The following is a 13889-nucleotide window of genomic DNA, read 5'->3' on the forward strand; positions in this document are numbered from 1 at the left end:
TCGGAAACTACTCATGCGATTGAGATGAAACCTTTCTAAGTTTAACAGGCCTGTTGTGTAGATGTGCGGAACGAAGGTCATATCGCGCGCACTTGCATGCACGTGCGTGCGCGTGCGAGGAATCAAATAACTGATACAATTGAAACAGCTTTAACCTTCCTATTTTTGATGATATCCTTTGAACCTTATTATATAAACATGCATTCATTGAGAAGACAGGATGAGGTGGTTGAATTAGCAAGAAAGCACGCGCATGCAAGTGTGCTTCGCTCTGATTGGCTGAAACAAAAAAAAATCTCAAAAACCTTCTTGTTTTTTGACGAAATACTTTGATATTTAAAACATAGTCATACATAAGGTGCTTCTACATTATGATATATATATATATATATATATATATATATATATATATATATATATATATATATATATATATATATATATATATATATATATATATATATATATATATATATGAGATATCGTGAAAATGCTTCCATTCACGTGTGCTGCAATTTGATTGGCTTAAACTTTAAATGGTTGTAACTTTCTTAGTTTTCAACAGAAAACGATAAAATTTAGAATAAAGATAGGCATAATGGGTTCCTACATTGTGCTTCTATCAAAATTGAATGCAAGAACAAGCATGCATGTGTGCTGGATTCTGATTGGCTATTACTTATATGGCTGTATCTTTCATAGTTTTCAATGAAAATGTTTGAGATATCTTACATAGGTATTTATTGTGAGTCTCTTTACAAGGAAGACGTGGAATATCTAGAAAACATGGGCATGCACCTCCTCTGAAATCAGATTGGCCAATACTCAAAGGTACTATATCGGCTTTTTTTTTTTTTTTTTTTTTTTTTTTTTTTTCAATTAAATACTTCTGAAAATAAAGTATAGATTTATTACACAAAAGAACTGCCTAATTTACTGACGTTTGTAGGGAATGGGGCCCATAAGGGAGTAGGGGAGTTTTTGGGGAACATCTGAAACGGTTCCTGTCACAATTAGCACAATTTTTTTAGGCTTTAGGCTTTAGTTCCATTGACATCTTAAAAATGGTTCCTGCCCAAACTTTGCTACCCAGAGATGGATATGAAAATAATATAATACTCTGCATTAATTAGTTTGAAAATCATATCTTTTCTAGCTCCAAAATAAATCAAAGGCGTTGAATAAGTGCTTATTTCCATTGTGGCTGTAAAAAGGGAAAAAAATCTCTGCAATCGAAGCATGCACTAACAATACTTCCACAAATTAAGATGAATACTTTATTTAACATATTCTGTTCAGCTCCCAATTTATCAAATCATTAATTGGAACGCTTCTTTTTGCCTTTTCTTACGCAATAAAATGAGTTACACACATGCATATATATAAGAGGTTAAACTTGTCATTTAGTAAAGTTGTTTGGATCTACAGTAAGGTAAGGTATGTTTTATTGGGTTTTTTTTAGTTGTCTAGAAATATTATTTAATAATTTTACATTTACTTTGCGTGTTTATATTAAGTGGACTATAACAAAGTGCTAGGACATTAACTTTTTCTTGTAATTATTGTATGATAAATTAACCACCCTATTATTGTTATTTATGTGTAAATCTTAATTAATATATTGTTATTTATGTATATATCAGATTTTCTTCCCCAGTTCTTAGCATAAAAGCTTGCTTCCTGTGTCTAACAATGAAAACGTAAATGTAAAATTATGGTTAGTATATTCAAAACTCATAACATCAGTGAGTCCATCTTCAATGTGACTCGAAACGATCATCTGCCTTTGTTAATATACCAAAAAAAAAAAAAAAAAAAAAAAAAAAAAAAAATAAGGTCATTAGTAAATGAGTTTAGACTATCTTTTTGGTGCTAGAACCATTTTGACGTCATAATTGATTTACACGTACTTTTCCCCGTACTTTAGGGCTATAGAAAAGTTATGTAGAAAATGACACATTTTCATGAAACTCAATTTGAAATCATGTCAAACTAACCCCGATACCTTTATTGCATTTAATAAAATTCAAAGAAGAGGTCGAGAAGATATTTCTGAGAAACTGTACGCAATATTTATACATTTCCTTTGTCGGAGATGGAAAAAACCACCCATATTTATCCCAGACTTTCTTCATTTTTCATTGAAAACGGCAGTTTATATTAAAATATGGTTTTCCGGTGAGATTACCTAAAAATTATATCTCGATACACCTTATTTTATCAAGCTATATTTGTAAATGATCATTAAAAGAATTCGTAACTAACTCAATTTTGAGAAACCTGTGGGCACCTTCATTCACTTGATCTTGACCTTAAATAAATGTAAGCTAATTTTAAAGATTTCTCGGTTTAGGTTAATTTTAATTTATTTGAAATTTAATTTTGATTATATCACTTGACATTTTTTTTTTTATTTCTATCCAATATTTCACCCAAAACAAGAAAACACTTCATTGTTTTCTTTATATAAAATTATTTCTTTCATTTTTTTTAAAGTATGCCACCTGAGCATTGCTAAAAAATCTAACTCTGATTGAGACTATTTAAGTTTATCTTTTGATTCCTCTTCTTCAAGGGGTTTAAACAGAGATTCATTTTTAAAATACTTTTTTAGCCAATGAACCCTGTGAGCTTTATCAATCAAAGTACTGAAAGTAATGAAAAGCAGTTAGCATGCTCTAAGATTAAAAAAAAAAATGCATGAAATGATTTTTAAGTACGTATAGCTTTTGATCAATGTCATCAGAGAAGAAGCAGACATACCGAACATGGAATATTTTACTAAATGATAAAACCAATAATATCCCATTCGTACACCAAGACATAATTTTTGATCGATTGATACCATAAATGCATGTTTAAAAATATCAAAATGTGATTTCTTGAGTTTGAAAGACAAAAAGTGCAATTTTTAAAATTCACTTTCGGTGGCGACCGGAAGTGCTCAGGACAAAGAAAGGAAATTGATGTAGATTTATCTGTCATGCTCTATGGTTTCTGAAATAAGGTAATTGTTAGGTTGCTAGGACAGAATTTAAAAGGAAAATTTTTTGATAATTCAAAATTTTTAGATTTATGAATTTGGAGTACCTGCAGATCTTTAGCTCGCTGGTCTGAAAAAAAAAATGGGATAAAGGAAGAAATTTTTTCATTTTTTTTTTTTTTTTTTTTTTTTTTTTTTTTTTTTTTTTTGTAGAAGAGCTTCAGTTCTGTAGCTATAATTTGAAGAAAAGGTAAACTAGTTGAATTAAAACAAACAACTACACTATAGATTTAAACTTTACACAGGGCTCACGGCGGGTGTGACCGGTCAACTTCGGATGCTTACTTCTCCAAGGCACCTGATCCCACCTCTGGAATTTTTAGGGGTCCGTGTTTTATGCCATCTTAACATATTTGTATTGTTTATATTGTTGATATTTTGAGATCGATCACTGTTCGTTATCATATCCTTATACATTTAAATGTTGAAATTCATCATCGGGATTCTGTATTTTTGAGGTACTGAGTACTTTTGCTTAATATTATGTGCTACTACGTACTCACTGGAAGACGGACAAATAAACTAGATAATCAAGTTTTACGAAATGTAAATATTTGACCATGCAAACAATTTAAATGTTCAAACGAGTAAAAAGTATATATGACAATCATTTAAAATAAAACACGGGTCTTGAACAATATATATAGGCACAGATACTCAGTAATTGGCGCATACTTTTCATGCATTACTCTTGATATCAAAGAAAACGTGTGAAAAGTAAAGTTGTTGTCTAATCCAACTATACTAGTATTTATTATTTCACATGTACACTTAAAGTCATTGTTTGACAAACAGTGTGTTTGTCCATCGCAAGAATTATCCAGTTAACAACGCCACTTACTTCAATATTCAAATTAATATGTCAGCAGAGCAATTTACATTGACATTTTTTATGAATAACGCTTGTAAATTTCTATCGAACACCTGTATTTTCATTTTTATTCTCAAAGATTCAAAATAAAAATCCTAATTAACAGTTTGAACAAATTTAAAATATATTTACAACTTACATATTTTTTTCAAAAGACATTTAACAAATTTTCAAATAATAATTAAATATTATTGAAAATCTTTGTTAATTCCCAAGATTTTTTTATGACTCTATCATCATCTTTTTAAAACTTTCTCAGCTAAATCTTTGTACATTATATAAAGGTTGGTGAATTTTAGAAGAGGATCACAATGCTGATTAAAGTTTTTATATGTTTTCTATTTTTTTTAAATTAATTTTACTATTTTTAGTTTCTCCATTAAATATTTTTCTTTTCAAAAATAAAAGTATGTGATCGTTTATGATTGATTGTAATAAAAAAGAGTACAGAATGTACCACTGTGTTCTAAACTTTTGTAATCTTTTAATTAGAGAAGAAATAACTTTTTATTATGAAAGTAATTCCATTGTTTCTATTAAAACAGTTGTACAATTTACAAAATCTTAAATGAATTTAATGCTTTTGATAAAAGCTATTTTTTTCATGTATCACTTCACTTAATCAAAGGTATCTCTAAATACGTTGGTGTAAACTCGTAAGAAAGTCTCGCCGGTAATAACCTTCAACCCCTTTAGTCAGCGATGAACCCGTCCATCCAGTGCCCATCGGCATAATTAGGTCAAATAATCATGGTCGTCTACAAATTGTTCATGAGTTGTGCTATATAATTTATACAAAATCGTTCAACTCCCAAAATAAACATTAACTATAAATCACGATTGCAGGATTTACAGACGAGTTTATACTCTGCAGGTAACTCCTAAAATTCAAGCCGAGTGATTATCTCGGGTATTAGCCTGTCAGAGTCAGAAAGGCAGTAGAGGTAGCGATGGTAAACAGATCATAAGTAGCGCTTTGACGAAGCTTCCGGTGTCGCAAAGGTAACACTTTGACGAAGCTTCCGGTGTCGCATACATGTAGGTAGCCTTTTATCAAAGCTTCCGGTGTCGACAAAAGTTGCGTAAGACCTTTGGTTACATGACAATAAGCGATTAGCGTATACGCTAACCGCTTAAAAAGTAATTCTATAACAATATACGAAATTTATTTAGTAAACTTCTTCCTATTTTATAGTACCAAAATGTTAGTGTTGTACTTGAGTATCGTGGTAGTGTTGGGGTCCATTGTGGGTGCTGAAGATGATTATAGGCTCTGTTTCACGGTAAGATCATCAACAATTTTTGTCTTCTATTTTGGTAATGATTTGTAATCACATTAGTGAACTTAAGCCGTATTTTAACCTCGCATAGATACAACTTAAGGAGGTTGGATCCTGCCATCAAAAGTAATGAGAATTTTTTATCAAGTATATTTTTGGAATTTATACACATAGCTTTATTAAAATTCAAAACAAAAAATGGGGGTCAATGGGTTTCTTTTGGCGCTACAGAGCATTTAGTTTGACCTTTTTGCACTGTAAATATGTCTTACACATAAATCATTTTTTAAAGTTTTTCCTCCAATATTTGTTGTTCAAATAAATTATGGGAACAAAAACAGTCCTATTTCATCTCAAATAGACACATTAAAATTTGTGACAACAAAGAAATTTTCAAATTACTCCGCATGTTTAATTATTTGACCTTTTTGCACTCAAACATTTTCATTTTTCTGGCATTAAAAATTTAACAAGCAAAAAAAAAATCATTTGAAAGTAATGACATTTTACTTAATTTAAGAAGAATGGTTAAAAGTATTGTATATATTCAGAAAAGAAAATTAAAAGTGGGGGTCTGTGATGTTAATTTTTAGATATTACTAAAATAGTGCTAATTTTAAGCTTAAATTGGGGCTATTTTTTTTTTCTTCATTTTCACAATATATTTGCTATATTTCTCAATTGACAATGACAATTTAATTAATAGTTAATTTAGAACCAGTATAAAACAGTCTACTGCACAACATAACTATGTGTGCAGACTGCATGTAAAAATAGGAATCCAAACTTAACATACTTCAAATACTTCGAAAGAGAAAAAATGATCATTTTCTTCTAAAAGACCTTCCACCACAAAATATAGTTCCTCACTGTATGGAATTTAATCATTAATTAACTGAATAAAGTTAAATTAATATTGGCATCGTAGAATCCAAATTTATTGTAAGAATTAAAACATAATGCAGAATTTTTGAAATATGTCAAGATAAAAATCTGCTCAAAAGCTCAGTAGCGAACCTCGTTAAGTACTTTATCTTGCTTTAGCAATTGTTGTGTCAATCATTTGATAAATGACATAAAGGAGAACTTTAATCAAAATTAAAACCTCTAATTATCAAATATATTTACAAATCACAATTAAGATAATTAGATCAAAACCACGTAACACAGCATTGACGCATAAATTGTGAAAGCACTTAAATACTATAGTGCCTGAAATAGCAGCAAAATAGACTGGGTTTATATTCTTTTCAAATATCTCAGTGAGAAACTTCGACAAATCAATATATATATATATATATATATATATATATATATATATATATATATATATATATATATATATATATATATATATATATATATATATATATATATATATATATATATATATATATATATATATATATATATATATATATATATATATATATATATATATATATATATATATGTATGTATGTATATATATATATATATATATATATATATATATATATATATATATATATATATATATATATATATATATATATATATATATATATATATATATATATATATATATATATATATATATGCGTTAAGTGCAATAATTTTACGAATAAAACATATTTTGCAGGGACGTGATGGGCAAGGGATTTAAAAATTTGAACCCATTTTCTCCAACTTAATACGTGTAGCAACTAACAGTTAAATTTCACCCAAACATTTCACTTGTAGAGACAAGAATGAAATTTGACACTTGTATCACTCAGATAATACTGTTTCTAAAATCATCGTTGTCCATCGCAATTTCTGCCGTTTTTGGGAGTTGATTTTATCAATTCCTCATAGTCAGCGCACCAGAGGCGCATCAATACATACAAATGACAAACAGCCGCCAAGGGGGTATCCTCGATTAAATGCAGGATGTTGTGAAAATGGGAGAAAGGTTGAAATTAGAGTTTTAACCTACAAATTGAGCAGGGTGTAAAGATTTAAAAATTCAATGTATAATTTCAGTAAACGGCAGGCCTAAATATTTATATAAGAAAACATCTTCGCTAGCCAAGGGTTTCTGATACGCTACTCTCCTCATAAGCCCTTGGCATACGGTGTTAAAAAAAGTTGGGATTTTTTTCTCAAGTTGTGATTGGAGTTGATCGACATCGTTCGACCAATCAGCAATTGTTTTTTGTAAATGACGATATTTGCGTTCGGGATATATCTTGACTCTTTAATATCGGGGATGAAAAACGCAAGTAAACAACGATCGGTAAGATAACATGCCATTCTATGAATAGCTTAACGGTGTCATCCAATATCTTAAGCTACGTGCAAAATATGTGATTAAGAATCAATACTGAAGATGTAGATTTGCATTTTAACATGTTCAAATAACAAATTAACATAACTCAATACCTTCTTGTTAATTATTCTTTAAAAACATTTTTTTTTAAATACTTTTTTTTATTTCTGTCGATGACGCAATCTGTGCGTACCTGGTAAGAATCGTGTTCACATGACGAAAACAATCCCGTCTTTTGTCAGCACCGTATGCCAAGGGTTTATGAGGAGAGTGGCGTATCAGAAACCCTTGGCTAGCGAAGATGATAAGAAAATAGATCTACAGATATTGCGAATAAGAAAATAGTACATATATTCTAATTTTAGATAGGAAACTGGCTCCTAAAATAGCTTAGATACGTCATCAGTTTGTAGGGAAAGGCTGAAGGTATCCTCGTGATAACAATGCATAAACACCATGCTTCGACAATATGATTCCCATAATAACGGGATTAATAATCAGACATACGTTTAAATGCATGTCAGTATATATAGAGAACACAAAATCAGATTGATATATATATATATACCCTATAATGTTTATGTACATATGCGAGAAAGACTGATTATCACAGCGGCCATTATGTGCCTCCAGTATCTCTAACATGTGTAAAGTTCTAAAGTTGCAGTAAGATCTCCAAACAGCAGCAGAAGTGACCTACTTGACAAAATTAATTTAGCAGCCTTTTACTTTTGTATCTGGAATGATAATTATTGATAGTATACACAGGATTAATTTTTATTAGGTGTGTAATTGAGCTGGCTTGTTTAATATTTTTATTTTTGCAGGAATATTAATGCTGTCCATGTAATTGTCTTAACAATTAGTTCACTGTTGATAGAACGGAATTTTTCGGAGTGGATCCAGAATTTTGCTAATTGGGGGCACATTGAGTATTTTTGGAGTGGAGTGGGGTGTTGAAATATACCCATTTCCTTCTAAAACAAAACTGTGTGAATTGTATACATTTATGAGCAAAGACTAGATATGTTGCTTTGTGGTTTTATATACCTGTAATGAAATATTTCATCTCGCTGCAATCTTAGTTAGATTCCAGCGAAAAGTAGAAAAAAAATAAAAAATAAAAATGATACATTTAAAAATGAATTATGCCACGCAATAAGGTTAAATTTATAAACAAACGAAATTTATTTATATGTAAATACACTGTTATGTCATATAGTGTATCTAAATACAAATACCTAAATGTATCATTTTTCATGCTCTTATCTATTTCTCAAAGTATATTAACTTATCGATCCAAAAAATAAATTAATTAATTATTTTTTTTAAAAAAAGGAAGAAAAAATTAATAGTTTCAATAAATTCAGACATTAAAACCACTGTTTACTTTTTTGATCATTCAATTAACCCTATTTTAATCATTGTATGCATATGAAATTTGGGTTAATTTTAATCCGTTTAGTGTAAAAAAAAAATAGCATCCCTGGCGGTGCAATATACAGGATGTTATCCAAATCATTCTGTGAAAAACTGAAATTTTGCAAATTCATACTTGGTGTGCATAAATATGCAACTAGTTTTGCTGTACTATCTGAATTTGGTAGATTTCCCCTACACTTCGACATTATAAGATCAAATTAAGATAAGCTATTGGTATAGAATTGAAAATCTGGTAAGTCTTTTCAACCTTTACAAGAGTGAAGATGTATATTGTGAATCCAAATCACTATGAAAAAGGTGAAGATAACAGGCAGTGATTGATCTAAAAAAAAAAATCTATAAAACAATACAAATCTGGAAAGAGGGCATAAATTTGAGAAGAATATTTCTGGTATACATTTTGCTCCATTAATTTTCTCATCACCAATATAGATGGTATTTATCGTGATTTAACTTTGGTCAGAGTACATCACATGGTTAAATGTTGTACACCTTATTCATGAATGAATGACAATGTGACCGTTGGCAATAAATATTCATTTTTTTGTGATATTTTTCAAAAAATAAATTAATAAAAAAAAAAAAATAAAAATAAATTATCAGTCTTTTTATAATGAAACATAAGTAATTATTTGATCGTATCCCTCATCGTATGACAATAATGAAGTTCAATATTTTCTCAGGTAAAAAAAAAAACAAAACAAAAAAACCTGCAATTTCCCCACTGGGAGTGTTGTTCAGTTTTTCTGATTCTGTCTAAAACGAGATCTTCAGTTAAAAAAAATCCCAACATCTGATTACATGTAACTTAGAAACTGAAATTGCAAGTTTGATAACTTCACGCAAGATGAGGATGAAATCGGAAAATGACAAATATTTATAAATTTGCTTGATAAAGACCTTGTAAGCTCGTACCCTTGTAAGGTCACATTTTTTCTACATGAATATCATTGTAATGCAGCTTCGCTTTAGATTTTCAAACTCGAAAGGAACTTTCAACTTTTCGTCATTTTGTAAACGAAAGATTGCATTCCGATACAGGACAAAATAAAAGATAGAATCAAATGAGGAAGGAATTATTCCGAATTGATATTTTTTAATCTATGCTTTTCTTTCTTTTATACCGTTCACGGTAGCTCAGTCGGTAGAGCGCTCGCTCCGTGATCGGGAGGTCGTGAGTTCGAATCTCGGCCGCGACAGACCTAAGTCGATAAAAAATAGGTAGCAACTGTTCCTTCGCCATGCGCTCGGCACTTAGTGAAAGTTGCGGGTCTTTCGGATGAGACCTTAAAAACCGAGGCCCCGTGTCACGGCAGGCGTTGGCACGATAAAGATCCCTCACTGCTCAATGGCCCTGAGTGCCGAGTAAAGGTCAAAATTTGAAGCCCTTCACCGGTATATGGTGACGTCTCTATATGAGTGAAAAATTCTCGAATGGGACGTAAAACAACATACAATCAATCAATCAATCAATCTTTCTTTTATAATGCATTGAACAAAAATCTGCCATATTGAAAACAATATGGCGCCTATGCAAATTAGCAAAACGTACACCACTTCTCTATATGTAAATTCAAACATACACTTAAAAATCATTTATTCAAAGATTTTATATATATATGTATGTATATATATATAGGAGCGGAATCAACAACTTGAATCACATTCTGACGAAAAAAAAAGTCGCTCTGGCAGTTTTAAACAAATTTTTGGTAAGGAAAATACGTTAAATTACTGAAAATTTTTGAGCAATGAAGAAGTCTTACACGTTTTTGCATATCATTCAAAAGTTATGGTCAAATGAAAACAAGCCCTACTTTTTTGACTCCGTAGAATCGTGACATTTTTTTTTAGTCTTTTAATACTCGCATACCAAATTAAAAAGCAATAATGTTGTACATAATTTAAAAGTTTTAAACAAGGTTAAAAACATAAAATTTTATTTGAAATATCGTTCTTAAAATCAACTCCCATCAGTACCTTCAGTACTTTGATTAAAATAGCTGCCTCTTAAACAAAATGACAATATTTTTATACAACTGACTCAAATAAGAACAATTTACTGTAATATTTATCATACTTTGGGCATTTTTAAATAAATGAATGGACCCTGAAACAAACTATGAAAACCAGAGAGAGAATCCCTCATTTGTGTAGGAGGGGACTTATATCAAAGGAAGAAAATGTTAATCTCTGCAAAAAAAAATGTGGAGGCATTTTGAGTTATGTAGCAAAGAAGATTCTAAACTGTGTTATTTGGAATAGAATAAAAAGAGGCCATAGACAAAGTATTAGGAGACAAACCAGATTTAGATCGATCACTTTATATCAACTTCAACGATTTTGAAAAAAAGGGATATGAGATCATCAATAGCCAAGAGTTTTGTGAAAACTATTATTGACATTATGAGAATCTTATTTAAGATTGATAAAATGATGCGAAGTTAACAGTACAAATAATTTATAAACAAACTCTGATCGATCGAATCTTTTATTGTGAAAACTGGGGTTAAACAAGGTACCATGTACATGTTGTCGCTGGCGACATTATGTGCCTTACCCTCACTGCGCATATTGTCGCACAACAGATATTGTTGCTGAAAGATTTTGTGTTGTTTATTGGTAGTTTTTTGAATGTAATTGGAGTGTAAATCACACTGATGTGTCTCGTGTGCTATTTCATTCAGCGTGAGTGTAACAGTACATTCTGTCATCCTATTCATATTGTCGCCGCCGACAGTGTGTACCTACCCTCACTGCACATATTGTCGTCTATCAGTACATGTCGCATGACAATGCATGGCAATGCTTCCATATAAATATAACTAATCATTGCTTTGCTGTTTTTGAGAAGAAAAGTTGTAAAGAATTTTCCTATATATTCTTACGTAAAACTTTGATCGCCCACTGTTTTCCTACCCTAGACCCGGGGGTCATAATTTGAAGATACTTGAATCTACACTATCTGAGGATGCATCCAAATAAAAATAACTAATCACGGGTCTACTCCTGTTCTCAGTGATGGATCCAGAAATTTCAGAACCGTGGAGGGGGGTGTGGTTTAGAATTTCTTTGACAAACAGAAAAAAAAGTCATGTGTGTGTGAAGGTGTGTTATAGTATATGTTAAGTAAATTATTTAATATGAAAATTACCTGTGGACAAAATTGAGAGTATATACAAGTTAAACAAACAGATTTAACAAAAGCAAAAAAAATATTTAAAAAAAAATCAAACGAAAGGGAGAGGGGGGTGCACCGGTGTTAGATCCGCTATTGGTTTTTGAGAAGATTTCTATAGTTATATATATATATATATATATTATATTCCTTTGTAATATTTTGATCACCCATTGTGGCCTCCCCCTCCCCCTGGAGAATATCATTTGAACCAAATTGATTTTGTTTTTGTTCGTTTATTTGTTGTTTTAACATCCCTCTCGAGAACTTTTCACTCATATGAAGACGCCACCACTTGCCGGTTGAGAGCTGCAAATTTAGACCTATACTCGGCACTCAGGGCCATTGAGCAGTGAGGGATTTTTTTTTTGTGCCAGCACCTGCAAAACTGAACGTACAATATGTAATAAAGCTCTCACATGTGTCATCTCCTCTGACCCAGTAGTTCTTGAGAAGAAGAATTTGAAAGAATTTTTCCTATGTACTGCAGTATTCTACGAAAAACTCATCTACTGTAACCTCAACCATTCCCCGAGGACATGATCTGAATAAAACTGAATCTACACTATATCTATCTATCTATCTATCTATCTATCTATCTATCTATCTATCTATATATATATATATATATATATATATATATATATATATATATATATATATATATATATATATATATATATATATATATATATATATATATATATATATATATATATATATATATATATATATATATATATATAAAGGACTAAAAATGACCAACGACACGAACAATAATAATTGTCAAATTTTCGGGACAACCTGTCCCTTCCTCAGGACAAAGAAAAAAGTTAAGAAGTCATAAAAACAAAGGAAATAGAGAAGCAAAAACAACTAGCACTACAACTAAACTACCAAACACTAAATATTTACAATGTTACATGTTTAATTTGGAGTTTATGAACAGTTGTGAACAAAGAAATCCGGAGCGCTATGAATTGCGTCCGGTCTATCGGGTGTATTCTGGTGAAGTGTGATTTACATAATTGAACGAATTAATTATCGCTAATTAATTACGGCCAACAGTAAATTGTACATTGTCTTATTCTCTCAAAATAGCGTAACTCTACATGATAAAAAGAAATTAAAGAAAGATAATATGGAAGGACAATTTTGAAATATGAATTTGGATCTATTATAAATTTGGAAATCGGAAAAAAGAAATAAACAAAAATGTGAGCTGTAAATATTTGGGTAGGTTGTTCCAGGATTGCTAATACGAATTAACGGTAAAGTTTACACTATATAGAGAGAATGAACTTGTTTGTTACAATTCGGGATTGGGTCTAGTTCACGTTCATCCTGGTGAAGTCATTAAGTTTGTTAATACCATTAGGGCGGAATGACTTCAGCCTGTGCATCCAGAACTTTTCCTTGCCTTTTCTCTGCGCGTCTGTCCATCTTGGATTATGGTCAATAACCACTACTGTCATGTCCTCCCATTTGTGACCTTCAAGGTTGAAATGTTCCCCAACGGGTTCATTGAGTTTTTTGGTCCTAATGGTAGAACGGTGATTATTGACTCTCCTGCGGAGATCTCCTGTTTCACCAACATACTGTTTGGAGCAAACTTTAATATATATATAATGAAGCTTTTACATAAGTTTCAACTTTTCTGACACAATGGTTATTGAGACAGGGCAGTCACTGTCCTTTTTTTGATACAAAGTCCGGCTCCTACTAGATTGGGAAAATTATGGAGGTTTGGTATCAAATTGGAAAATTTTAGTTTCATACAATGA

Source organism: Saccostrea echinata, unplaced genomic scaffold, assembly GCF_033153115.1.
Source record: "Saccostrea echinata isolate AGI-Se365-2 ecotype Australia unplaced genomic scaffold, CSIRO_AGI_Sech_v1 ptg000083l, whole genome shotgun sequence".
In the NCBI taxonomy this organism is placed as follows: domain Eukaryota; kingdom Metazoa; phylum Mollusca; class Bivalvia; order Ostreida; family Ostreidae; genus Saccostrea; species Saccostrea echinata.